We start from the raw sequence: 10,665 nt of genomic DNA, 5'->3' as shown, positions 1-10,665 counted from the left end.
GAAGTTCACCCTATACCAACAACAACGACCCACAAACAGGAAGTAAACAACAGTATCTCATTATTATTTTTTTCATCTTCCGCGACCCATCTGTCTCAAACCTCACAACAACGTTAGACCCAATGACGCGATGGTGATGCCGATAATTAATGAACTTATATTCTGGGTTCTTTTTAAAAAAAAGTTGTTGTTCTCGACATATTTCTAAAACTAATTTATTTGGAAAGAATAAGATAGAAATTAAATTGATTTTTCAAGTATAAATATAAATTAAAGAGGAAGGTGGCCGGCATATTATACTACTGGGAGTCCCCATGTACGTCTGTTCTGTCTGAAGCCTGTATTACTATTACAATGTTCTGTTAGAACTGAACAGCCGTCTGTCTTTTTTGTGATAACAAAATAACACATGTTGCAATCTAAGCAAAAATACTTGTATTTCTATGATCTTTAAAACCCACCAAGAAAGAGTCATACGCGAGTCATTTTGTTAATTTTGATACTCTGGTTCCAAACTTGACATTATTTTTACATTAACATGTCGTTTTCTTTAAAATGTTTACAAAGGAGAATTTTATCCCAAGCTAGCAGTAGACAGACCAACAAAGGCGGACGCACAAAAATCAAGCTATGCCTAACTTTGTTGTTGCCAATCTGTCGGACAGTCTATCACGTCTGCAGCCCACTGATGATAAAATTCTCGTCTGTAAATTTATTGAAAACTACATCTTAACGTAAACGATAATATCAAATTCAGAACCGGCGTATCAAGTTAAGAAAACTACAAATTGACATTAATAAGCATACCATTCATTCAAAAAGAAATCTTAAAAATCTAGGGGTTCTGTTGGGTTATGATTTGTATATATATAGGCTATGTCCTCCCAAAATGGCCAGCTCAGCAAAAATATCTATTTTCAAATGAAAAAAAATCAGCAGTGTAAGAAATCATGTAACTAAAGCAGCAGCCAAGACATTAGTAACAGCACTGATCTATCAACATAGGATTATTGTAATGCTATTTTATCCTGTTTGACGGCCAAAAAAGTTTTCAAAGTTACAACTACTCCAAAGTCAAACTGCAAAATTGATAATGAAGCAAAAGAAATCAGTGCACGTAACACCAATTCTAAAAGAGCTACACTGGTTGACAGTAAAAGAAAGGATCAAAGGGGTACAGAAGAATGAGCCAAAATTTTCAGTTTCGTTAACATCACGTGATAAGCCGCCAAAATTGAATTGCTGGTATCGATTAAAACGTTTTAATTCAAAGGATCGATCCTGGATCCTAAACAAAGAGTCTACCTACATACAAAGAGTCTACATAACAAGAGGGGCCACTTCTCTCTTTGAGCCAATTAAAAAAATGTCCTCAAAATTCGGTGGCGCCCTCTTCGCAAAAGCGCACCTTTAGCGAACAGAGTTATCCTACTTGAGTTTAAAAAATCAAAGTGAAACTAGCAAGTTTTTGAATGAATTTCGGGAGAACGCTTTTTTTAAACGGTTACGCTGACAAAAAACCTCTTTCGGAGAAAAGGGTGACTGTTTTCTTCGTTTAATTTGACTTTAGAATGAAAGGCGAGAGGTCATTAAAATTTTTAAAAAACTAATAAAACTCCGTACTGAACGAACCCGAACTGCTGATGAACAGCAGTCGATCTGCGCACGCAAGAAGGTGCTATTCCTATTCTTCTTCTGAAAAAACGAAAGAGAGCTTCAAAACAGACTGCAGCGCCATCTGAAGCAAAGAGCGAACTTCTTGCGGACACTTTTTTGGCTGAGTGGCCCATCTTGTTATTTACTATCTTTGTCCAAATTACCTTTTTTTAAAATACGAAACAAACATTACACTGAGCTGCATAAGTACTCGTAGAATTTGAAAGTCAGTCTTACATGTACGCATAGTCTAACTTTGTTTTGAATCGCGAGGACTTTCTTCAAAAAAAAAGACGCACCATATAGCCGACTGTGTTATGTGTGTTCACTGTAAACGTGGTTTTCTCGAACCCCCCCCCCCCCCCCCCCCCCCTCATGTTTACAGTACATGCCGATATCAAGAACACACAAACAACAGCTGACTGAGTAGATTTACGTCTTACACAAATTAATGTGTAATCTGACAACTGGACCTTGCAACTTACTTTCATTCGACATGGAGACTTTTACCACAGAGCGGGGACGAAGAGGTGTCTTATCGACAATGGATTTCATTTTAAACGTACATCACTCAACAAGCATTCCGTTTGGTGGAGATGCACAAGCAGGAGTTGCGGTGCAACTATCATCACCGATGTCAACCGTGTATAACGGCTAGGAAACAGTCTCGATAACTGGCAAACAGAAGAGGTAGCCTACGATGGATTACCGAAAATTATAAAAGCGATACCTAAATCTGGCTCAGTCTTCCAACACTTAATATGAACCTTCTTTGAAGTCTTCGTCAATAGGATTACATTTTTGGCTCAGTCTTCTCGTGCCCAGGATCAAATAAACATCTGCTGTTTTCTGTTTTAAATATAGAAACGATACTGCACCTATTTATCTAAAAGAATTCCTGGAATTATATCATCTACCCAGAGCCCTTAGCTCAGCCACCGACAATCTAATTCTTAGAACCCCAAAACAAAATTACAAAATATACGGCCACCGTTCCTTTTTATTCTTTGGTCCCCGTGTATCGAACGAACTCCCTTATAAAACAAGGAGTGCCCCTACTGTTGGCATTTTCCTAAGAAAGCTGAAGTATTTCTTATTTACAAATGCATACCTGTCGAAACGATGAATGGTTATATAATCATGTATGTGTATGACCTACCGTGAGACTGGAAAAATAGCGGGTGACAATGGCAGAGAGAGAGAGAGAGAGAGAGAGAGACAGAGACAGAGACAGAGAGAGAGAGCGACAGAGACAGAGACAGAGACAGAGACAGGGAGAGACAGAAGGACAGAGAAAAGGGAAAAGTTTTTATGTTTTTAGAGAACGAATATTTTTATTGAATGTTTCTAGCTATTTCAGTTTAGATTTTATTGCGACAGTTCGTGAATTTTTATTGCATTCTTTATTTTTAGCATACGCATTGCCAGGCCCATTGCATGCATTGTTTTCTTCTCATATACATTTTTATACATCATTATACTATGTTTTACGTGCATACATGCCCATTAACTTTTAAGGTGTGATATTTTATTAATGTAAGACACCTTGAGCATTTTTTAGAAAATGGAAAAGCGCAGCATATAATATACTATATTATGTATTTAATATTATCATTATTATTATTATTATTATTATTATTATTATTATTATTATTATTATTATTATTATTATTATTATTATTATTATTATTATTATTATTATTATTATAATAATAATAATAATAATAATACTACTACTAATAATAATAATAATAATAATAATAATTATTATTATTATTATTTTTATTAGCATTATTATTAAATGACTCGCATTTGATTTAATTTCTTGGTGGATTTTGAAGATAGAAAATAAGAAGTATTTATGTTTTGAATGCCTCATGTGTCATTTTCTAATCACAAAGAGGACGGACAACTGTTCAGTTTTAACAGGACGTGTAATAGACCCCTTACCCTACGGGTCCACTGAGACGGACACGGCCCGATCTTTTGTCGGGAGGAAGAAAACCGGTCGGGTCGTTTCCGTCTTGTGTGTCCACCAGTTCGGACAAGACGAATCTAGACTGTTGGCCTACTGGCCGTATTATTCCACACACTGTGTCCCAAGGCTGTGTCCTCGGTACAGGGCAATAAATAGTCGATGTCAATGAACCCATGGCGGGAAAAAGAAATTAATGGGTTTTAAAAAAGGAAAATTGGTACAATTGTTAATATGCATTTAAACCAGGTGGTTTGCGAGTAGACTTTGCTAATTTTGAGGCGCTGATTGCGAATATGACAATGTTAGAATTTTAATCCAAACTCAAAATTAGATTTTGTTTTCAGCTCCGGCGGGGCCTATTGCTCATGAGTCACGACCCGGCCCGGCTAAAATTGAGCAAGCGTCTTTCCAACCGACAGGTCTTGAGGTTAAGGTGTTGGCCTGTCATTCAAAGATCCCGAGTTCGAATCCGGGTATGGACCGATAAATTTTCTTCGCTAAAATTGTCTCCTTTCACCTCCTTTCCTGCTCTCTAGCATTGTCCTGTCGTCTGATTTTATCTCCTCATTCTGCTCCAGCCCCCTCACCTCCTTTGCCCCCTTTCTGGGCTCCTGACTCTATCTGCAGCCTTTCTACAGTTCTCTTTGTCACCTTCTTATTGCTATCTTTCAGCCACACCCCTGATCTTTTGGTAGGAAAGATCTACACCTAGCCTTCTCGGACAAGGGAGAAAAATCTCGGTAGGCCCGTGTGCAATTTGCGCACGTTAAAGATCCCTTGGTGGTATAAAATCGATAAGAGTAGGCTTCGGCCACCACCCCGGTAAAATTCAAAATTTACTACCAACGGAAAAGGTTTAATGTGTCCCGCGTGCTCATATGACCTTATGTAGTTGCGATCGCCGTAAAACACTTACCAAAAGTAAAAGAAAGAGCCTGGGACCTTTGAATGAAGGGCGAACACCTTAACCTCTAGGCCACGAGAGCCCCCGTTTTTCTGTTTAAAGGAACATAAAGGACAATAAATGTATTAATTATTATGCGTTAAATATTACAGTAGCGTCCAAAAAGAAATTTGAAAGTGCAACCACCCAATAATTGTGTTAAAGCGTATACACTCATGTCGCATACCGATTTAAAACAAAATAAATTCTTAACTGTTTCATCTTCGTTGAAAGTCCGAGATACTATCACTCAAAATTATCCTTAAAAAATCAGACTTGGCAAAACTATGTGAAATCTCATGAAACGTAAAAGCGCGCTTGAGCGTATATTATAAAAGTACATCAATATTGGTGGGATGGACAAGTATCGTTTATCAAATGATTGGAGAAGTTTTTGTCGACAATAAACGATATTTTGTTGAAATGGTTTGAAACAGCTTGAATTAGAAGATACAGTTATCACAATATATGTCTCAAGGGGGTTTGTAGAAAGAGCAAAGGAATAAATTAATACGCATAAGATAATTCTATCCATGACTTTATAAGTTAAAGTTATCACTTTGTGTATGAGATGAGCATTTGCAGCAGGAGCAAAGGAATAAATGAATAAGCTTTGTCTATCTGTGCTTTCGGAAGAGAAAAATTGTAGCTCCCAGCCTGTGTTGACAACCCCGCTTACTGACTTTATCGCCCCTCACTGCTTCTCCAACTCCTCTCCCCCTCTCTCTGTCTCTCCCCTACCCCCCCTCTCTCTCCCTTCCTCTTTCCCTCCCTCTCTCTCTCTACCCCCTCCCCCTCCCCCCTCTCTCTCTCCCCCCCCCCTCTCTCTCTCTCTATCTCTCTCTCTCCTTTTACTTCAGTTTGGGTCCAGACAAAATATAATTATTGATCGAGAACTTCATCGTTAAGGTGGAACGAAACCTGCCTGACTCTAAAATTAAGAACAAACCAAGTGTTTCATGTGATCTACAATGTAGGCTACATGTTCCACACCAACAACCCCAGGAAGAAGGCTATGAAGAGACTTAATCTCATCAAATAACTAGCCAGTACCAACTGGGGATCAGACAAGAACACCTTGAGAGGCCTCTATATAGGATATACCAGAGCTGTTTTTTATTATAATCTTGTTCTACAAAACATTTGCAGTAAAACTACAAAGAACTCAATGGACACCATCCAAAACCAAGCTTTTCGTCTTATCTCTGGCGGAATGAGATCCTCACCAACTGCGGCTTGTGAAATCCACACAAATATTGAGCCATTAGAAACTCGAAGAAAACGGGCAGCTTTAGAAGTATATGAAAGATCTAAAAGGATAGAAAATAACCACCCTAATAGAATCCTTGTTGACAAGTGGAAACCTAATCAAAGACTAAAAAATACAAAATCTGTACTTGACACTGTTCTCAATCTCCAAGAAAAACATCATCTCCCTGAAAGACGAGAACCTCTGGAAAGAGTTCCCTCAACTCTCACACCACATCTCACCATAGCAAAGCCAGAAATTAGGAAAACACTTTGGGACAAGAGCAATAAAAACACATATCCTGTAGCACTAAAACATTCTGCCCTTGAAACAATTGATTCCTATCCACCAACATGGATCCACTCATACACTGATGGATCTGCCTTTAAGGCAACAATCAACGCTGGATATAGGTCAGTGATCAACTTGCCCAGTGAGATAAAAAAAAGAAGTCTTTAACTCCAGCGGGTCCTTCTGCTCCAATTTCATTGCCGAACAACAGGCTATCACCAACACAGCAAACTACATCAACTACTTGTTTGACACTAACCCGCTTGCTACCACAGACATCGTTATCTTTACAGACAGCCTTTCAACACTAGAGACACTTGAGAGTGGGACTGATGTGAACAAAGATATATTGCACTTGATTTGGAGTCTACATAATTTGATAAGTAGGCACCACGTCAGAGTAGTCCTACAATGGATTCCTGCCCACACTGGGATACCGAGAAATGAAAGAGCTGATGCTCTGGCAAAGAAAGGAGCTAGCCTCCCAGCCTGAAATTCCTACGAATTACACCACCTGCTGCCAAATGATCGAGTTAAACCTCAAGGAAGAGTGGATGAATGATTGGGCCACAGGTACGGCAGGAAGGAGGATGTATGGCCACATTAATAAACCACTGGTCAGAGATCCAATCAATGAGTTGAGGAGGGGAGATCAATCAATAATCTTCCAACTTAGAACACAACATGTACCCCTCAACCAACATCTCAACCGAATTGGAGTAAAGTAGTCCGCTGCCTGCCCAATATGTGACTACCCCTCGGAGACAGTGGAACATCATCTGTTCTTCTGTAGAAAACTAACTGATTTAAGGGGATGTTTTCTGCCCAAGCTACCCCACACATTTAATTGCCTCTACTCCTCAAGACAACAATTAGAACAAACATGCAACTATTACCGAATGGCATCATGCAGAAGAGTTAACGCTCAGATGCTACTGGATCGCTAACAACAACAACAACAACAACAACAACAACAACAACAACAACAACAACATCTACATTATGTTCATTGTCTTCTTTGCTTCTTGACATTGTCAAGTCTTGCCATGATATTTTTTAAATATTGAATTTATGGATTTACATAAAAATTAATTCGAACAGGAAAAACAAAGGCAGCTAGATAACTTTTCTCTTTCAGATCCCAATTCAACTTCACATTCTGAATCTGTTCAGTGTGGATGGTTTGCGGGTGCTCCCGTGTGGCTTGCTCCTTCTTTCCTATTAAAAATCCCTTGTCTCTATCTCCCCCCCCCCCCCCCGCGTTCTTTCTATATGTTTTGTACTCTCTTGTAACACCTCTAATCTTCGGCACTCACATGAACATGCTGTGTTGCAAGTGCCGTAAAACACTCTATTAAAACTAAACAAATATGTTCAGCTTGTATTAGGCTTCTGATAAACTTTGATAACTTCAGATTCTCTCACTCTTTAAAAAAAAAATATTTGTTCATCTTAAGTGTCCTCTTCTTGCATATAAATGAAGGTAATGTATCTATGAAAGGTCAAAATCAAATTTCACGTACATTTTTCAGACAAAGGTACTATCAAGATGAGCAATGCATAAAAGAGAGTAACAGAAGGGGTCAACTCTATAATACACGGACCAAGGATTTACCATAGGTCTGCCGTGTTACTTATGTTCAGAGTGAATAAGACGAGAGTCAACTCTTTTGCTTGGAGTTAACCACCTTTTATGTTTGGACTTGGGAGACAAACTGGGTTACACATTTTCCAGAATTCATTTTTCCAGTCATGTAGTCATGTAGTCATGAGTCATGTAGTCATGTAGTCATGTAGTCATGTAGTCATGTAGTCATGTAGTCATGTAGTCATGTAGTCATGTAGTCATGTAGTCATGAGTCATGTAGTCATGTAGTCATGTAGTCATGTAGTCATGTAGTCATGAGTCATGTAGTCATGTAGTCATGTAGTCATGTAGTCATGTAGTCATGTAGTCATGTAGTCATGTAGTCATGAGTCATGTAGTCATGTAGTCATGTAGTCATGTAGTCATGTAGTCATGAGTCATGTAGTCATGTAGTCATGTAGTCATGTAGTCATGTAGTCATGTAGTCATGTAGTCATGAGCGTCTTCCCTGAAGCAAACAGACCGTAGAAAATTCTCACTCAGTGTCACCTGTCTTAAAAACTTGCACACTCATTGTTTTTTCTCTACAGGGCATTGCCTGGGGTTATTCCTTGATAGACATAATGATTAATGGTAATGTGGTTTCATTTTCAAAACATGCTTTAAGATTCTGTAAGTTGGAGATTTCTACAAGACTAGTTCAAAGCCTCGTCTTCGAACAGATTTCTGATTTTTTAAACTTTGACTTTGTCGCGACCTACGAGACACCTGCTTCTCAATTACCTTTCATCATTTCAAACCGTTTTTATTCATGATTACTGCCTGTCTTAATGGCTTTCTGAAAGACATCTATTCAATTTCAACCGTTTGTACCAGCCCCAAATTTCTCTTTCAGAAGGTGCTCTAGATCTATATCTGGACTCAACTCCTACTCTCCGCAACAACAGGCTTGAAATTTCTGTTCGGACAAAAACTTCACGTATTTTCTAACGAAGGAAAAGAACACCCTTTTCTGGTTTAGTCCAAGACAAGGCTGACACAGTGGTGCTCGTCTGATCAGTTCAAATTTGAGCATAGATTGAGACGTCCAGATGATCAAACATAATTCATCTCTATCTTGATGCAGATCCGTGCAAAATTGGAAATGTAATTGTTTTCTCTCGGTCATCGAGTCTGGGGCAGTTGGTATGTGTGTCTGAGTCAAATCTTATTATTAAAAAAATAATTTTTGTTAGTGTTTTACGGCACCCGCAACTGCACAAGGTCATATGAGCGCGCGAGACACAATAAACATTTTCAGTTGGTAGGAAATTTTGAATTTTGCCTGGGTGGCGGCCAAAGCCTACTGTTATCGTTTTTTCACCCCCAATGGATCTCTAACGTGTGCAACTTGCACACGGGACCTCCTAGATTTTTCGTCCTTATCAGAGAAGGCTAAGTGTGGATCTTTTCTACCAGAAGAACAGGGATGTGGCTGAAAGACAGCAGTAAGAAGGAGCCTAGGTAGGAGAATCAGTAGAAAGGCTACAGAAAGAGTCAGGCGCCCAGAGGAGGGGCCAAAGGAGGTGAAGGGGTGGGGGTAGAAAGTGGAGACGAAAGCGGACGTCAGAACAGGAGACACTTTTGTAGAGGAAAACTTTGTGGTCGCCTTTCGGACCTTTGGATGAAAGGCGAACACCTTAACCTCAAGGCCACGACAGCTCCAAATCTTAATTTTGCAGGCTTTTATCCATGTGAGCAGAGGTTTATCTATTAAAGATTGCACCAAAAAATAACAAACAAATACATATAAATACAAACAAAAAAGTGTATCTGACAAAAGGTTGCACAAGCAAACAAACAAACAAACAAACAAACTAACTAACTAACTAACAAACACACACACAAACAAACAAACAAACAAACAAACAAACAAACAAACAAACAAACAAACAAACAAACAAACAGCAAAAAACAACATAACAAACAAATAAACAAACATTCTTCACTGTGCAAATCAGTATCTTTTATTACAAACATATAAATACAAATACGTTAAGAAAGCCCATTGGAAACGTCATAAAACAGTTACAGCAGTGGAACCCACAAGGAGCACAAGGCAGGGGTAGACCACGGGAAACATGGAGGAGATGTGTGGAAAGGGATATGAGAGAGATGAAGCTCACTTGGAACGAGCTTCAAAGGATGGCCCAGGACAGAAATAAATGGAATAAGTTTGTATGTGGCCTATACCCTGCCAGAAGGGGTGAAAAGCATTGATGATGATATAAGCACAATCAGGAAATCTGACTATCATGTTTAATAAGGTTCATAATTAAATGAAAGGATGGATATGAAAAATTTGCAAGATTTTCCGTGGATAAAACAACCTACAAACATACATCATGAATGACGCGCAGCACTTCTCAGACAAACATTTTATCCCATGTCTATCTTACTTTTATCCTGCTTCTGTTGACCTTGTTAAATGATGTCCCCCAAGTTTGATTCTGCTTGTTTTTTTAGTCGAACTTTTATCCTTCTTTTGTCAAATTTCTATCCTTTTTTTGTTGTTGGAATTTAATCCTAATTTAATCCTGTTTCTATCCTGCTTTTTGGTCGTATTTCTATCCTTCTTTTTTCCTATTTTCAATTTTTTCCTCAGAATTTTACACCCCTTTTGTCATATATTTATCCTACTTTTTTTTGGGGGGGGGGGGCTTTTATATTTCTTTTAACCTGTTTTCACCCTGCAAATTTGCTGGATTTTTAAACCTTCTTTTGTTGCATTTGAATCGAGCTTTTTTGGTCTGAAATTTGTCCATTTTTTGTCTTATTTATTACTATCCTACTGTTCTGTCGTATTTTTTATCCTTTTTGGGGGTCCTTATTTCATCCTTCTTTTTGTCTCATTTCTAGCACTTCTGTCCTGCTTTTATTCAGTTCTTGTCTTCTATTACTCTACTTCTATCTTGGGAGTC

The sequence above is a fragment of the Aplysia californica genome, unplaced genomic scaffold, assembly GCF_000002075.1.
Source record: "Aplysia californica isolate F4 #8 unplaced genomic scaffold, AplCal3.0 scaffold00006, whole genome shotgun sequence".
Taxonomy (NCBI): domain Eukaryota; kingdom Metazoa; phylum Mollusca; class Gastropoda; order Aplysiida; family Aplysiidae; genus Aplysia; species Aplysia californica.
Note: the sequence above shows the minus strand (reverse complement) of the source record.